Source organism: Natator depressus, chromosome 1 (assembly GCF_965152275.1).
Source record: "Natator depressus isolate rNatDep1 chromosome 1, rNatDep2.hap1, whole genome shotgun sequence".
In the NCBI taxonomy this organism is placed as follows: Eukaryota; Metazoa; Chordata; order Testudines; family Cheloniidae; genus Natator; species Natator depressus.
The window spans coordinates 19,555,179-19,570,659 of NC_134234.1; the positions used below are offsets into that span (position 1 = coordinate 19,555,179).

The 15,481-nt window shown below is 41.1% G+C and overlaps 1 protein-coding gene across 1 annotated transcript in view; it reads right to left on the reverse strand.

Annotated features, from left to right (window-relative positions):
* The window catches only part of TENM4 (teneurin transmembrane protein 4), a 2,219,108-nt gene that overhangs the window by 1,962,770 nt on the left and 240,857 nt on the right, over positions 1-15,481 (reverse strand). The window lies entirely within an intron of this gene.

Consider the following 15,481-nt stretch of genomic DNA (forward strand, 5'->3'; position numbering starts at 1 on the left):
AATGATTTAGTTGGGATTGTTCCTGCTTTGAGCAGGGAGTTGGACTAGATGACCTCCTGAGGTCTCTTCCAACCCTATCTTCTATGATTTTATTAACTGGACAGTTCAGTCCATACTTTAGCAGTACTCTTGGATTCTTCACTGATACTAAGTTCTCACATAGTTGCATCTGTGACTAAAATTTTCTACACTACTACTGCAAGCACACCAAATCCGTCCTCTGATCTCTGGCTTCCCACAGAACATTGAATCAAGTTAAAGGTCTCAGACCGTATCATTCATAAATGTGTAAGCAGTGTCAGGATGAGCTCTACCCTGACATCTGGTGGTGAGGTGTGGCAAGTTGTGGAAAAGAACTTCAGGGGCCGATCTCATTTGCATAGGCACACCCACCCCACCTAGAATGAGGCCATAGCTGCCCAAATGGTCACTTTGGCTGCTGTGGGATCCCCAGTGTCTCTGGTATTGGGTCAGGAAGAATAAATTGTTATTACCCTGATTATGGGAACTGTGCTTGGAACTGTACTTGGCCTTTTGTTATGATGGAGGGACTCACCATCAACTAAGTAGCACTCGCTAGGCAAGGGTCATGGGTTCCAAAACTCTGTGAATTGAGAGAGAGGCTGGGGACAAGTATTAATACTTGGTGGCATGGGCCCCTGGGTGAGGGTCTTACATGCTAATTGCACTTCCTCCTCTCTCCACTGTAGAATATCAGAGCTAATTTTGATTCCATTAGGAGTCTAGTTACAGGCTGCTGAGCTCACTTTAGGCTAATGGTGCACCAGCACTGAGGCTCCCCTACTACCAGCTGAATTCACCAAAGAGCTGAACTGACTAAGAGCTGAAATCACTGCATTGTGTTAAGTAGTGGGGGAGCCTGAATATATATTGTGGAGCAGTTTGTGGGATGGCTGGAGTGCCTTGTGGACAGGCTGGTGGAGCAGTTCATAGGATGGCGGGAGCTGCTTGTGGGACGTGGAGCGGAGCAGTTTGTGGACCGGCTGGTGGAGCAGCGGAGCGGAGCCGAGCGAAGCAGTTCGTGGGGCGGCTGGTGGAGCGAAGGCCTATGGAGCTGTGGGGCGGTCAGCTTCAGATCATGTAAGGTGCCCCTTACCTCTTCCCCCCCCCCCATCTCCACCCACGTTGGGAGGTAAAGCTCTGCAGATAAACTTTCGAACTCTGGGGCTGCCCTGACCAGGAACAGAGACTTTTGGGTCATTGGACTTTTGGGATTTTGGGTGATTTGGGGTTGCTGGACTCAAGAACCAAAGGGAAAGGGCATGCCCCAATTTGCTTGGGGTGGTTTTTTTTGCTCATGGGTTGTGTTACGAATCCTGTTGGTGGTGTTTCCCCAACATAATGCCACATTGTTTCTCTCTGTTATTAAAAGGCTTTTTGCTACACTCAGACTGTGCTTGCGAGAGGGGAAGTATTGCCTCTTGGAAGCGCCCAGCGGGGGTGGTATATATTTGTCCCAGGTCACTGAGTGGGGGCTCGAGCCGGTTTGCACTGTGTTATTGGAATGAATCCCCTAGATATTGAACCCGGCCCTTGTTGCTGCCAACTCTGACGGGCAGAAGTGTTACAAATGCATAGATCCCAAGGCTAGAAGGGACTACAGTGATCATCTAGGTCCCCCAAATAATTTCTGAATAATCTTGGAGGCACTCCAGGGATTTAGACCAAGGTACACAACTTACTCCTCAGGGACAATGGAACTTTATACCTTAATGGTAAAGTTTGTCTATACAAGAGATAGAACTTTAGATAGAGATAGGCGGAGATTAATTAATTCCAGCAGAAAATAAAGAGCATCATAAACCTCACCACCTTCAAATCCAAGTGCAAGACACATTTCTACAAACTGCCTTCTCCTATACACAGTATCATGTGCATTAAAAACAAAAAACCCACCAAAATAAAAAACTCAACTGCATACACAATTGTCCCCTTGGGGAAAGGAGGAGAGAACAAACCACACACAACAGAGGTGAGTTACATCACTTAATGCACTATTAGAGGCACCGAGATGCTACGGTGCTAAGTACATAGATGCGGGAACTAAGGGTGCTGTGGGTGCTACCACACCCTGGCTTGAAGTGGTTTCCGTCATATACTGGGTTTGCAGTTTGGTTCAAGGGCTCTCAGCACCCCCCTATACAAATTGTTTGAGCATACCCTAAGAGTATGACATAAAAACCAATATAGAAGACACTAGTTGCTAGTGTATTTATTACAAATACATTGTAATAGTTTCTTGATTTGATATTTCATTCATCATGGAGGTGAGTTTGCTAAGATATATTATTATCCCTTTATGGAATAAAGAAGTTAACAAAAAGTTGCATTTCTCCAGTTCTTTCAAAATGGCTTCCACTGAAGATGTTGATTAGTGGAATAGATGGTGCTAAAGCTCCATCACTGCAGATAGTCAAGAAAGGGAGAGAAAGATATTTGTGGGAAAGATGTAGGCACTAGACCCCAAAAGCATTTGTCCATCACTGTAGTATCTGAGCACCTCATCAACATTTAATAATTGAAGCAGTAAGTAGGAAGTATGATCCAACTCTCAGGGTACTTAAAATCACAGGATGCCATTCTCTAGTGGGGAACTTATCTACCCAGATATCTGTTGTGTTAAAGGGCCTATTCATATCTATGTAGTTATACAGTCCCCATCACTGTCATATCTGAACAACTCCCTTAGCCAAATACACATAATCAAAGAGGCCCCTAGGTTTTGCAGAACACAAAGAGTGTAGACACCAGTTAATAGAGAAGCCATCCTGGATAGTCTGCTGCTTTCTAAAGGGCAGTGGTTAAAGTGCAGAAAAGGGGAGGTGAGTGTGAGAGAACTACAGCTCCTCCTTCCCTGTCTAAAAACATGGGAGAATTCCTCCCTCCTCTCCTTGGCTTGGGTAAGCAGGATTCTATCCACAGCTCCCCCTGAAGGTGCAATGACAGATCCCTTCCTGTTTCAATCTGCTTTAACCACTGCTATTTGAAAGACGCCAACTAGAAATGTGTAAGAGACGCTTCATACCAGACACCGTGAGCCACTTGAATTCAGCGTAATATTGAATGGGTTAACAGAATGAAGCAATACGAGGGTATTAGATTTCAGGGAAGAAAGTTCTGAGGAATTAACAAATCTAGTGAATTTGATAGAAGTACTAAAATCCACCAGTGTAGTCAGCAGAGGAGAGGACTACAAAACACACTATAATTAAGGTAGAGAGACTACAATTCCTATGAAAAAGATGAATGCAAGGAACAGGAAGCAATGGACTATTCAAGTATTGCAGGTTAAAAAAAGTTAAAAAAACCCCAAAAACGCACAATTCTTCCTGGGAAATGAAAACAAAGAGAAAGCAACCAAACAGCAGTCAGTTAGATCCAGCAAATGGGCAGAACTTTATTAGTCGAAGGAATTAACAGGAATAAAGAGGTTTTTATAAAAGGTATGAGGTGCTAAAGAAATATTAGACAGAACATAAGCTGAGTAGGTGGCCCTGATCCAAAACTTGCTTTAATCCATGGGAGTCCCACATTTTGTCTTATTGAGTGAGGATGGCTACTCTCTCGTTTACACCCCCTTCTGCAGCTTTTGCTTTATAACTTCCTTCTCAAACTGGTGTCAGATGTTTCAAAACTCTTCTTGCAATTAGTGGGGATGGTGCTGGAAAGCAATCTTTGCTAATACAGTATTCACTATGGGTATTGAAGGCCATCATACATCACATACATTTCTACTTCACGATCGCCCATTTTCTGCTGCATCCTGTTTATAACTGGGTAATAATTAGATAGCTGCTACTAGCTAATTTAAAAATAACTCGCTTGAAATAAATGCCGTCCTAGAAAGATGCATATTTTGCCAATGTGAGCAGAAGAGGAGCCAAAAGTATTTGTGAATCTACAGACCCATGTTGCTTCTTTTCATGAATTTGGCATTACGTGCCGAATGCCCCAAGAGATTATTTAATGCCAATTTGCAGAGAGGGCCCCTCACCCCACCAACCCATACGTTGAGTCTTCAGTGACAAAGGCTAAAGTAATTACTCAGGGGACTATTGATCCTGTTCTACAGTAAGGGCCTAATCCATAGCCCATTTGAACCAATGGAAAGACTCCTGACTACAATGGGCTTTTCCATTAGTCCATGGATGCGTTAACACTTCAGTCTCCAAAGAGAGAGTGGTAAATGGAATATAATATTTGGATACACTTTAGAATATAGATATATTTAATTACAGTATATTTATAATATCATTGTAGCATGTTTGTAATTTTTGTGACATGTAATTACCACTAAGTCATTTCATGGAAGCTAATAAGCGATGTGTGTTTTTACATTAAGGTCATGCTTTTCACAGTGAACCTACGCTGCACATGGTGACTTGCAAAAGATGCCCGATGCCATCATTAAGGAAACAGAATGCAGCATTTCTGAAATCAGGTGTATGACATCACAGTTCTGAATGCAGGTAACCGCTTTGCTACGTCGACAGACACACTCCACTTAGAGGAGATGCTGGTTAGTCTGTGGCAATTTTGCAGGAATCTACTCGCCTGCCACATTTTTAGAGTTCACAGCTTATAGAACCTACACTTGTGTGTACCAACTTGCTTAGATAAGGGAAGTCAATCCCCATGCATGCTTGTCTTAATGCATTAGAACACATGGCTTTTGCCCCCTTACGGATGTTTCTCGCAATCAAAATAAAGTCATACCAAATTTCAGTAGCAAGGGAATCCACAGAGCATTTTTATGCATCAGAGACCAGACTCCAAATGCATACAAAGTCTGTGGTTGCTTACTCATATTTATGCAGTGTGCTACTGCTGTATCACAATGCTTTAATACTAGAAATTGCTATTTCATTCCATTCCATTCACACCTATTAAATATTTACAGTTGCTGATGGCAAGTAATTAACATTACTGCGTGCTATGTCCTATACTAAAGTACCGCGATATTAGTATATGGAATGCCATGCTGTAACATTCATTTCTTGCCAATGGCAGCTGTAAATATTTTAATGGTGACCATTGTATTTATGACTGACAGCTGCAAAAAATGTAAGCAGAATTTAAAGAGACAAGGTGGATGAGGTAATACCCTTTATTGGAACAACTTCTGTTGGTGAAAGACAAGCTTTCCAGCTCACATAATTCTTCTCTATATAAGATCAAAAGCTTGTCTCTTTCACCAACATAAGTTGGTCCAATAAAACATATTACCTCACTCACCTTGTCTCTCTAATATCCTGGGATATTAGCAGAATATGCATATGAATATGCATATAGCAGAATTTAAGCAATTCTATTATTTCTGCTAAGAAAAGGACAGATTTCATAGGAGATGTGTAGGGTACTGAATTACCTTGTGGGATAGCTAGATGGCACTAAAACATACTTATTGTAATACTAATATGATTGCTGTGAATTACATCTTGCAATGAAAAGATTGTTTTAGCTGCCTGGGTGACTCCTGATATATATATCTCAGTATTTTATACAGCTACTCATCACCCTAGCATCTAAGTCCCTGTCAAACAGTAAAGGATTTCTCCTCATGTCATCTCTGTGGAAAGTATTATTATCCCTGTTTTACAGATGGGGGAAGCTGAGGCAAAGAGAAGTGAAATGACTTGACCAAAGTTGCTCAGGAACTCAGTGGCAGAGCACAGAACCAGATCTTCTGTGTCCCAATCCAGTACTTTAGCCATAAGACCATGCTTCCTCCATATAATCTGCCAACCACTGAAATGCAGCTGCCTTTGAGTTGTAGCACAGTAGCTGTTTTACACAGCAACACGAGGCAGAAATTTCAAATAGAAAGTGGGAATTCAAGAGGGTATATAAAGCTTATGGAAGAAAAATGTAAGCACCTCATAGATACTTTGACAATGTTCACAGCATCTTATTATCAGTGAGAAAAAAATATTAAACCAAATGTACAGTAACATTGTTTTGGGGAACAAGGTGTGGTGGCCATATTTGTGAGGAATCACAGGGCAGTCTCTGGCAACTGTCTGGCTCAGCACTAAGTTGCCATTGTGGATGTTTTATCAGCTGTTTGTATTAAATTCATGATAACTGCTTAGGCAAATTTATGTTATTTTTCCCACTAAAAGCTTTTAACAGCCTGGCTACAAATATCTTTATTTCATTTATGCTACTAACCTGATGGAAATATTTGAAACTATCTAATTAATTTACTGAAAAATTTGTCATTCCTGTCAGGACTGGCATGTTGTCTGATTGTAAACCAATATTGAACTGCTCCTCCTCACCAAAAAATTACCTCAGCCTTACTATTAACTTTACCCCAGGCTGCAAAGCTCTCTACATTAGTGAAACATCTTGAGGCTGTCCCATTTTCTTTATTTTGAGCTCTTAAAATGCCCTTAATTAAAGATTAACTGAAAATCTTTTTAACCCTACATCTTGGGCCAGATTTTTAAGAGAACTCAGCTCCCAGTGAGTTAGCTAAATACAGGGCCAGATTCTTTTCTTTTTTAAATGTAAGGTGCTGAACACTTTTGAAAATCTGGACCTTATTTAGGTGTGTAAATAGGCGCAGAGGTCCTTTGAAAAGCTAATCCCAGTTGTGGGTGTTGAGCACTTGAAATCTGTCCTGCTGTGGCTAAATAATTCATGAAGCTGCATTTGTTTCCCTGCTTTATGTAGATGCAATGTAACTTTTTACAGCTGAGGAAGATTTAAGTGTAAATTGATTTCATAAAAACTCCAGGGTCTTATCCCCCCATGCACACACACACACTGCAAGGGATTCTCATGACTGCTACAGACAGGCTATGATTTAGTACCTAGTGGCGCTGCTGGTGGTCTGAGCTTGTGTTGACATCTCTCTCTCTCTCTCTCTCTCTCTCTTTTCCTCTTAAGGGTTGGTGGGGAATATTCCTGAGCTATGCTCCACCCCTTTTGCCTAAATCAGACAGAGGGAGTGGAGCTCTGATCACAGGTGTGCTCCTTCTCTGTTTCACTTAACACAGGAGGCTCCAGTGAACAATGATCTGGACCACTTGCTTTGTCCCAACACAGGCAAATCAAAGGAACACAGGAAAGAGAGCACAATATACTGATGAAGGAGGAATTGCTGTGGCTCTCTGAGAGAGAGAGAGAGAGAGAGATGTGAAACTCCCCTCCCTTTTGCCCTGTGCTTCCCCTTCATACTTATGAGGAAGAATGAGCCTGCCACCGGCATATGCAAACATAGGAATTGCTATGCTATCTAGTCCAGGTTCTTGTCTTTGGTGGTGGCCAATAGTACCTTCGTCTGAAGCAGCTGCAAGAAACCCCCAGAGAAGGCAATTATGAAATAACCTGGCCACAAGGAAAGCTTTTTCCTAACGCCCATTCACTTGAGATTGCCTTATGTCCTGAAGCGTGAGGATTTATATCCCTTCCAAAACTCTGATTTTTTCCTATTTTAGTTCTTGCTATTCTCATCATCCATACAAATGTCAAAATCTTTGCTGTATCCTGTTAAGCTCTTGGACCCAATGGCATCATGGTGCCTGCTCATCTGCATTATGTGTAATACCTTCTGTGTATTTCAGTAGGATGGTATATTCTCCCTTATGACCACTGTGAGGTGCTTCCCCACAACCAGAAGGTAGAGCAAGCAAAATAAAGGTTGTGAAGTTTTTAATGAATAACAATCCGAGTCACCACTTCTGATTCTCGAACTCTTAGGATTGACAATACAGGTCATCAGACAGCAGTTTCTCCTTTTGATTCCTGCAGAGATCTGGGCTCCAGAACTTGCATTTCAGCAGTCACTTTCCGCAGGTCGTGACATACTCCCATTGCCATAACAAGGCATGGTTTAACAGGAAGCATGGATGGCAATCTGGCTAGCAAATGCTGGGAGAAAACATCTCACAAATCAGCAAACCATGCCTTCCCTCAATCAACACCTGCTTAACTTAATAATAAGGGTTGAAGTGGAATGTGATTAAATTTAAATACCTCCCTTGCGTGCTTAATGAAAACCAATTTTGGAGTAGTAACGTTCTGGCTCAGAAAGGGATGATCTGAGCCATATGAAAACAGCATCATGACTTTTTAAAAGTTCATCTACTCCTGCTGTTTATACCCTACCTGAAGCCACATCCCCGCATATTTGTGACATCCCACGGGTGGGTTTATAAATGATTATGGAATTGGATGTAAAATAAGCAGCAGCATTTGTTCTTTCATGTAAATGTGCCCCCAGCAACAGGGAAGATCCCAGTCTTACTCCTCTTTGCAAATAGAGTTCCCAATAGAACATTTCCCACAGTTTCACATAACCATCAGGTGGTTTTCAAATTAGTTTAAGGCTTACCTTTGAGAACACTCAACTCAATGCAGTGTTCTTCATTAGCTTGTTCTTGACTATGGATGTTGTATTATGTGTTTTGTATTGGGAACAGCATATGAACTGAGGCCATCCAAATGTTGCTCAAAATGGATTGCTCATGTCTAATCTTAGGTTATATTTAATTGATCTGGATTGCTTTTCCTGCACCTGGTTGAAAGATGCATCACTTCTCATAACTGTCAAATTTTTGATGTTCACCTATCAGTGCATATAACAAATGATTGTATTACATATTCCTAATATAATTTTACTAGGTATTATGTGTCTTCAAACAGCAAATATTTTACTTAGGTCAATTACTTTTGCCCGGAAATTGTCTACTCCCCTTATATTTAATAAATAAACAAACAAACAAACAGGGGAAAGTTACAGATGAGGTATTTCAACTAAACAGAAGTGTAATAGAAATCTTATTATAGACAGATCTGAGCCTGATTCATAACTCGGTTACTTCACCTATTTGCGTATATGTCACTCCCTTGAAACTAGTGCAGTTACAACAGCATCATATTGGAGTAACACAGTGGTGAATCTGGTCCTACAAGTTTAGTTATAATAAGATAAAACAGGTACTGTGTTCATATGGCTCTCTGATAACCTGTCTGTAGTGTTTTAATAACAGTACTGGAATGGAAAATGTACACACTCTCCTAAGGAGCTTAAAAATAAACATCATGAGAACAATCATGAGTAAAATTATAAATTGTGGTTCCATATTTATTTCCCATTAGTGACTTCTATATAAAACTTTTGTTGACTAGTAAAACCTAGATTTCTATAATTGCCACCACTGTGAATTTACTCTGACTGTGTGCTTTCTGTTTCACACACTCCTTCACAACAAAGTCTAGAATTGGAATTAGCTGTTAATGAATGAAGCAGAAGAGAATACAGACTGTGATTTACACTTCTGTTTGCTTTGTAATGCTCGTAATTGTAAAATAACTGATCAGCGAACTAAGTAGATATGGTTCAAAAGCTACAGGTGTGCAGTAATAATATGCTAAAAGCACAGCCTCATTTTATGAAAAGAATTTCCCAACTATTTCATTCTTCACACACTGCATTGGTTAAGGCCAGACCATGACACTTTGACTAGCTTCGATAAGTTCCTTTTATTAGTTTCAACTTTGCCTCTCTCCACCTACAGGCTTCTTTCCCTTCACCTCTAAACTCCTCAACCATAACACCTACAACCATTGCCTGGAGCACCTTTCCTCCAGCTCCATCTTGGATTCCCTCCATTCTAGCTTCCTCCCACTCTAGTCCTCAAAAACTGCTCTCACCAAGATGTCTAACAACCTCTGTCTGGTCAAATCTCAGGACCTCTGCTCATTCCTTAACCTCCTCCACCTTTCTGCTGCTTTTGACATTGCCAATTACACCAACCTACCAACTTTCTTGAATCTTTTTGTCCTTCCTTGGCTGTTGTGAATCTGTTGGTTCTTATACTATCTCACTGGTTGCTCTTTCAATGTTTAATAGACCTTCTTCATCACCTTTTCTACAATCTATCAGGAACCCTCAGAGTTATGTCTCCTTCTCTATCTACCTTTAAGTTCTCTCTTCCAGTGACCTAATCCACTTATGCCGTTTCAGTTAACATCTTTATGTCAGTGACTCACAAATCTGTTGATCCACTCCTGGGCAAAATTTGTGAAGTCCATAAACCAGTTTGAGTATCAGGAAGATTAGAAATTCCACAGTGTGAGTATGACTTCTGGCATTTGGGAAAGAAAAGTTGAAGAATTTGGGATAAGGAATAGAGGGCAAGAATTTGTACATAGGGACTATTTGGCTGTAAAGTAGTTGATAAATATAAACATGTCACTGTGGGAGAAGAGATTATTAAAACCATTACAATGTAATGTTTACAAATATCTATTTGAATGCTTGTAAGAAGGCCCAGTTCACATACTGGGTGCTACAAAAAGTAAATAATAGAGCGAGTCAGGAATTTTCTGTCCTTTTTTTTTTTATGGAAAATTCAGTTTCTGCAAAATCAGAATATTTGTGAAAAAAAATGATTGTCCTGAACATTTTCAACTTTCCATTGGGAAAACTGGAATATTTTTGTTTGGTAACTGACTGAAAATGTTTCATTTTAAGTCAGTTCAACATTGAAACTGTGTTTTCCTATTGTACCACATTGCCTGACTGGAGTTGTATTTTAGGTGCCTGATGCCCCTCCATACTCCCCGTGACTGGCTCCCTGGCTGGATTTCATCTGGATTTTCACTCAGTAGTAGTAAATACATAGATAAACTGGATGGTTAGCAGAGGGGCAGCATGATCTATTGGACTGAAGATGGATTGGGGCCATCAACAGAGTTAGGCCAATGCTGAGCATTTTGAAAAATTCCCCTTACTGTATTGTGTGGGGCATACCACCTGACAATGGCTAGGCTTTGAGCTGAGAGCTCTGTCCACTGTATGACAACTTTCTCACTGTTATGATATTCGCCCCCTTCCCCCTTTATCTGTTTGTCCCAGCCTCCTGTTGTGTCCTGTCATAACCAAGTTTGTGAGCTCTTCTTACTGCATGTGTACAGAGTGCCTAGCACAATGGAACCATTACCTCTGATTGGTGGCCCTAAGCACTGCTGCATTACATATAGGAATAATGTACTGCATATATATGTGTACACAATTCTACATATATTACACAAACTCATTGTGAAGCAGTTAGGGTGGCACACAAAACATGCCTGACATACATGAAATAAATTGTGAAGTTACCCAACTGTACATACTCTCCACTCCTCCTCCCATAGACACACAGCTTTCCCTATGCCACAGACCATGTACCACAATGTCAGCTCTGCCCCGCTCAACCCACCCTTTTCAGCACACCCCTTTACCAAACTTCCAACTGTGTAAGTTGTGGATGATGATTGGTGTGGTACGTGTTGTGGTAGTGAAGTAAAGTGGACGATAGACAGCTTGGGGGGAAGGCAGAGTTAACTCAGCATGGTCCTTTGGTGGGAAAATTCCAAAACCAAAAAGTGGCCATGGCCCTGTAAAATACCCAGTGGTGTTTGAGATTAAAATACTGTAGACAGCTGAGTAACTCATTCTTTCCTTGGCATTTTGTTTAAACAGTTATTTACGGTGTTTGTACAGATGTAATGGTGTGTTTTTCCCTGATAATAAATATACAACATAATACTCTCTCATCAATCTAACTAAATCTACTCATCTTGCTTTCAGCAGCACAGTGACCTTTTCATGCTGCCTGAATAATGCATCCCTTACACCGTTTGTAACAGATATAGATTGTTTATCCCCTCTTTCTGCATGATGACATGCTGATTAATAGCACCATGAGAGTGACCTCCTTATGATCAATTAATCATCTGCCATAATTATTCAGCAGTTAATCATTATTAATTTCTTGTGAGGGGTTCTTGTGAGAATGAAGGTTGACAGGGTTGGAAAGGTGAACATGTTCTCTTTATGTTGCTGGGGACTTGGTTGTAAAAACTTTAGAGAAGTAGATTTGTGTCAAGGATTTTTATCGTTTGGATTGTAATGACCGATAAATCTTCCCAGGTCCTCTAGAGCATTGACCCTAGAACTGGGCACAAATGTGGGAATATAAGGGGGAAGATGGCAAGGATAGACAAATTACAGAAGAATGATAAACTTTATGCTGTAATACACATTGTAATAAAATAATAGAGCATGCTTTCCTGGGAGGGAGAGCAAAAAATTAGCCCTCTCGTTTCTTCTCCAGATTTTCAGGATTAATCTCCCGCTCTTATGCTGTCTGTCACAGAGGTCATGGAAGTCACAGATTCCATGGCCCCAGGGCAAGCTGCTCAGGTGGCCCCAGGGAGAGCCACACTGGCCGCTGATGGAGCAGCCCCCCAGCCAGCTGCTTGGGCAGCCCCGCAGTCAGTTGCACCAGCCGCTGCTAGAGAGGCCCACAAGCACCCACACCAGCTGCTGCTCGGTGGTCCCTGGCAGCTGGCCCCAGGGACCGGCCGAGCAGCAGCCGGTATGGCTGGCCCCAGGAACTGCCTGAGCAGCGACAGGTGCAACTGGCCACAGGGGCCTCCCAGAACAGCAGCCCCGCCAGCTAAGATTTAGTCAGGGGTATTTATAGTTCAAGTCATGGACAGATCATGGGCCTGTGAATTTTTGTTTACTGCCCGAGATCTGTCCATGACTTTTACTAAGAATACCCATGACTAAATTGTAGCCTGACTTATGGTTGAAAATAAAACCTTCAAAAATTACCGTCGGGTAACCAGTGCAGCAACATCTAACTGAGTTTGCAGAGAGTCTGGAGCAATAGCTCTAAAGTCAGAACTCAGACGCCAGTGATGACACTTTCAGTTTCAACATTGTTAACTACTTCATAGCTCATCAACACATGTACTAAAGGAGAGGAAGTATCTTACTACAAAGATCTACGCAATCCACTCTGAGCTACTGGTCATTTTGGGTAGATGTTAAAGACCATGTGGTAGGACTAACAGGGGTTCAATTGCTTTCATTTTTCTGAAGGAGGTACAGAGCAAAAAGTGAAATCCCTGCAAGCTGCATGGAAACTTTTTAAAGACACCATAATAGAGGCTCATCTTCAGTTAAAAATTAAATTAAAAAACATTGGAAGAGAACCAAAAAAATGCCACTGTCGCGAAACAACAAAGTAGGAGAAACAGTGAGAGGCAAAAAGGCATCCTTTAAAAAGTGGACATTAAATCCTAGTGAGGAATAGAAAGGAGCATAAACTCTGGCAAATGAAGTGTAAAAATATAATTAGGAAGGCCAAACAAGAATTTGAAGAATAGCTAGCCAAAGACTCAAAAAGTATAGCAACAATTTTTCTAAGTACATCAGAAGCAGGAAGCCTGCTAAACAGCCAGTGGCGTCACTGGGCAATCGAGATGCTAAAGGAGCACTCAAGGACGATAAGGCCATTGAGGAAAAACTAAATGAATTCTCTGCATCGGTCTTCATGGCTGAGGATGTGAGGGAGATTCCCAAACCTGAGCCATTCTTTTTAGGTGACAAATCTGAGGAACTGTCCCAGATTGAGGTGTCATTAGAGGAGGTTTTGGAACAAATTGATAAACTAAATAGTAATAAGTCACCAGGACCAGATGGTATTCACCCAAGAGTTCTGAAGGAACTCAAATGTGAAATTGAAGAGCTACTAACTGTTGTCTGTAACCTATCATTTAAATCAGCTTCTGTACCAGATGACTGGAGGATAGCTAATGTGATGCCAATTTTTAAAAAGGGCTCCAGAGGTGATCCTGGCAATTACAGGCCGGTAAGCCTGACTTCAGTACCGGGCAAACTGGTTGAAACTATAGTAAAGAACAAAATTGTCAGACATATAGATGAACATAATTTGTGAGGAAGAGTCAAATTGGTTTTTGTAAAGGGAAATCATGTCTCACCAATCCATTAGAATTCTTTGAGGGGGTCAACACACATGTGGACAAGGGGGATTCAGTAGATATAGTGTACTTAGATTTTAAGAAAGCCTTTGACAAGGTCCCTCACCAAAGGCTCTTACACAAGGTAAGCTGTCATGGGATAACAGGGAAGGTCCTCTTATGGATCGGTAACTGGTGAAAAGATAGGAAACAAAGGGTAGGAATAAATGGTCAGTTTTCAGAATGGAGGGAGGTAAATAGTGGTGTCCCCCAGGGGTCTGTACTGGGTCCAGTCCTATTCAACATTCATAAATGATCTGAAAAAAGGGATAAACAGTGAGGTGGCAAAATTTGCGGATGATACAAAACTACTCAAGATAGTTAAGTCCCAGGCAGACTGCGAAGAGCTACAAAAGGATCTCTCAAAACTGGGTGACTGGGCAACAAAATGGCAGATGAAATTCAATGTTGATAAATGGAAAGTAATGCTCATTGGAAAACATAATCTCAACTATACATATAAAATGATGGGGTCTAAATTAGCTGTTACCACTCAAGAAAGAGATCTTGGAGTCGTGGATAGTTCTCTGAAAACATCCACTCAATGTGCAGTGGCAGTCAAAAAAGTGAACAGAATGTTGGGAATCATTAAGAAAGGAATAGATAATAAGACAGAAAATATCATACCCCCTCTATATGAATCCATGGTACACCCATATCTTGAATACTGCCTGCAGATAGAATCATAGAATCATAGAATATCAGGGTTGGAAGGGACCCCAGAAGGTCATCTAGTCCAACCCCCTGCTCGAAGCAGGACCAATTCCCAGTTAAATCATCCCAGCCAGGGCTTTGTCAAGCCTGACCTTAAAAACCTCTAAGGAAGGAGATTCTACCACCTCCCTAGGTAACGCAGATATGGTCGCCCCATTTCAAAAAAGGTATATTGGACTTGGAAAAGGTTCAGAAAAGGGCAACAAAAATGATTAAGGGTATGGAGCGTCTGCCAGATGAGGAGAGATTAATATGACTGGGACTTTTCAGCTTGGAAAAGAGACGACTAAGGGGGGATACAATAGAGGTTTATAAAATCATGACTGGTGTGGAGTAAGTAAATAAGGAAGTGTTTTTTATTTCTTCTCATAACACAAGAACTAGGGGTCACCAAATAAAATTAATAGGCAGTAGGTTTAAAACAAACTAAAGGAAGTATTTTTTTCACAGAATGCACAGTCAACCTGTGGAACTCCTTGCCAGAGGATGTTGTGAAGGCCAAGACTATAACAAGGGTTCTAAAAGAACTAGATAAGTTCATGGAGGATAGGCCCATGAATGGCTATTAGCCAGGATGGGCAGGGATGGGCAAAAATTCTGTTTCCCAGAAGCTGGGAATGGGAGACAGGGGTGGATCACTTGATGATTACCTGTTCTGTTCATTCCCTCTGGGACACCTGGCATTGGCCACTGTCAGAAGACAGGATACTGGCTAGATGGACCTTTGGTCTGACCCAGTATGGCCGTTCTTATGTTCTTATGTAAGGAGGCCTCAACTTTGAAAAGTTTGAGAAATGCTGCCTTAATTATTGAGATTATAGATTACATTGGCTTTAGACTGAAATCCTGTCAAATGATGCCCCATGAATATTGTTATTACAATGGATATATATATATATATATATATATATATATA